At 40.2% G+C, this 3,321-nt stretch overlaps 1 pseudogene; it reads right to left on the bottom strand.

Annotated features, from left to right (window-relative positions):
- Window positions 1-743: 743 nt before the first annotated feature.
- Window positions 744-1,713, bottom strand: LOC112399039 (geranylgeranyl transferase type-2 subunit beta pseudogene; annotated as a pseudogene).
- Between the last annotated feature and the right edge of the window lie 1,608 nt (window positions 1,714-3,321).

Raw genomic sequence — 3,321 nt, forward strand, 5'->3', positions numbered from 1 at the left:
CGTCTCCCTCCCACCCTCCCCATCCCACCCCTCTAGGTGGTCGCAAAGCACCGAGCTGATCTCCCTGTGCTATGCGGCTGCTTCCCACTAGCTAGCTATTTTGTGTTTGGTAGTGTATATATGTCCATGCCACTCTCTCACTTCGTCCCAGCTTACCCTTCCCCCCTCCCGTGTCCTCAAGCCCGTTCTCTACGTCTGCGTCTTTATTCCTGTCCTGCTCCTAGGTTCTTCAGAACCTTTTTGTTTGTTTGTTTAGATTCCATATATATGTGTTAGCATACGGTATTTATTTTTCTCTTTCCTTTTTTTTTCATCTTTTAATTCCTATGGGGTTGATCAATTCTTTATCAGTTAACATTCTCACTGACAAAAATCAATTTATATTAACTATAGTTATATATAACATATCAAGGGAGTACATGGGAAAATCAGAACACAAGACTTCATCAGCTAAATAGAGTTCAACTCAGTTTGCTGTTATGGGGACAAACAAGGTAACAAATACACTGAAGTATAAACAAAACATTACACTCAGAATAACAGCATTCCAGAAAAAAACAGAAAGCTAGATACGATACAGGTCTTTAATTCACAATATGTATAATTATATAATTTATTAAAATCAACATAATTCATGTACAAAATATTAACACGGCAGTCATGAAGTTTGTTAAGCGCTTCAAATACTGAAATGTTAAAACAGTAAAACCACACTAAATGACTTTTGCATCAAGGGGTCTAATCTAGCTCACTAGCTCAGGCTGAACATTCACTCAGGCATCAGGCTTGCAAAACACAGGGCTAACAGGTTTAATCTGTTCTTCTCCCAAAAGTGACGATCCAGCAATTCCAAATAGAGTATGAAAAGGAACTACCATATCTCCTGGCCTGTCCGCAGATCCTCCCGTTTCTTCATCTTGACATGCTAAAATGAAACTGTGCAGTTTCTCTCTGTCAATCCAATGAAACCTTCCAATTATCTTTAGGGAAGCCAACGCCCACCAAGAATAGCACACATCTGGTAACTTCTCTGGCCTCCCATTGAGTCCACCTGATGGAAGCTGTCATTCACAAAGCCACCAACCAAGTAAGTCAGAATTTACTCGCTGCAACTGACTAGTAATAGCCAGGAATCCTGCCCAGCATGGGATTCAGAACCTGGCCTGCAACCAAATCCACCATCAAAGTTCATACGTGATAAAACAAATTCGATTGCCTTTTCCACATTAATAGCATCCGGCTTCCCCAATAGAGCCAAAGTTGCCACCGCACGAAAAGAGAATCTTGTATCAATTTCTCCCCAAAGACTCCAGCAAAAGAACCATCTTCTTTCTGTAGACTCTGAATATATTCTACAACTTTATTTACATCGATAACATTAATACTGTCATAGAGAGTAAGAATCTGGACAGCACTAAGAGTGTACAAAAGATGAGGATCATGTCCAATACTAGCACTTATTCCACCACACTCGTGTTGACAAGACTTAATAAATGTCAGAATTTCTTTTCTATTCATGCGATGTGGCTGTCCCATGAGATCCATTACAGTCAGACCCCAATAGATGCCACTCATTCTCAAATATTCAGATACACAGTATTTGTAATCATCTTTCTTTGAGCCATAGGATGCTATATAATCTGGATGCTTCTGCACTAATAGGGTGTCGGGTGCATCTGACTTGATAATAACATCCTTCTGTGGTGTGTCCATGTCTGAGAGTGAAAAGAGCTATTTTTCTCTTTCTGATTTACTTCATTCTGTATGACAGTCTCTAGGTCCATCCACCTCACTACAAATAATTCAATTTCATTTCTTTTATGGCTGAGTAATATTCCATTGTATATATGTGCCACATCTTCTTTATCCATTCGTCTGTTGATGGACACTTAGGTTGGTTCCATGTCCTGGCTATTGTAAATAGAGCTGCAATGAACATTGTGGTACATGACTCTTTCTGAATTATGGTTTTCTCAGGGTATATGTCCAGTAGTGGGATTGCTGGGTCATATGGTACTTCTATTTTTAGTTTTTTGGGGTTTTTTTTTGCGGTACGCGGGCCTCTCACTGTTGTGGCCTCTCCCGTTGTGGAGCACAGGCTCCGGACGCGCAGGCTCAACGGCCATGGCTCACGGGCCCAGCCGCTCCGCAACATGTGGGATCTTCCCAGACTGGGGCACGAACCCGTGTCCCCTGCATCGGCAGGCGGACTCTCAACCACTGCACCACCAGGGAAGCCCTATTTTTAGTTTTTAAAGGAACCTCCATACTGTTCTCCATAGTGGCTGTATCAATTTACATTCCCACCAGCAGTGCAAAAGGGTTCCCTTTTCTCCACACCCTCTCCAATATTTATTGTTTGTAGATTTTTTGATGATGGCCATTCTGACTGGTGTGAGGTGTTACCTCATTGTAGTTTCATTTCTCTAATGATTTTCATTTCTCTAATGATTAGTGATGTTGAGCATCCTTTCATGTGTTTGTTGGCAATCTGTATATCTTCTTTGGAGAAATGTCTATTTAGGTCTTCTACCCATTTTTGGATTGGGTTGTTTGTTTTTTTGATATTGAGCTGCATGAGTTGCTTGTAAATTTTGGAGGTTAATCCTTTGTCAGCTGCTTCATTTGCAAATATTTTCTCCTATTCTGAGGGTTGTCTTTTCGTCTTGTTTATGGTTTCCTTTGCTGTGCAAAAGCTTTGAAGTTTCATTAGGTCCCATTTGTTTTTATTTCCATTTCTCTAGGAGGTGGGTCAAAAAGGATCTTGCTGTGATTTATGTCATAGAGTGTTCTGCCTATGGTTTCCTCTAAGAGTTTTATAGTGTCTGGACTTACATTTAGGTCTTTAATCCATTTTGAGTTTATTTTTGTGTATGGTGTTAGAGAGTGTTCTAATTTCATTCTTTTACATGTAGCTGTCCAGTTTTCCCAGCACCACTTATTGAAGAGGCTGTCTTTTCTCCATTGTATATTCTTGCCTCCCTTATCAAAAATAAGGTGACCATATGTGCGTGGGTTTATCTCTGGGCTTTCTATCCTGTTCCATTGATCTATATTTCTGTTTTTGTGCCAGTACCATACTGTCCTTATTACTGTAGCTTTGTAGTATAGTCTGAAGTCAGGGAGCCCGATTCCTCCAGCTCTGTTTTTCTTTCTTAAGATTGCTTTGGCTATGCGGGTTCTTCTGTGTTTCCATACAAATTGTTTCCATACAAATTTTTTGTTCTAGCTCTGTAACAAGTGCCATTGGTAGTTTGATAGGGATTGCATTGAATCTGTAGATTGCTTTGGGTAGTATAGTCATTTTCACAATGTTGATTC

The sequence above is a fragment of the Neophocaena asiaeorientalis genome, unplaced genomic scaffold, assembly GCF_003031525.2.
Source record: "Neophocaena asiaeorientalis asiaeorientalis breed wild unplaced genomic scaffold, Neophocaena_asiaeorientalis_V1.1 scaffold114, whole genome shotgun sequence".
In the NCBI taxonomy this organism is placed as follows: Eukaryota; Metazoa; Chordata; class Mammalia; order Artiodactyla; family Phocoenidae; genus Neophocaena; species Neophocaena asiaeorientalis.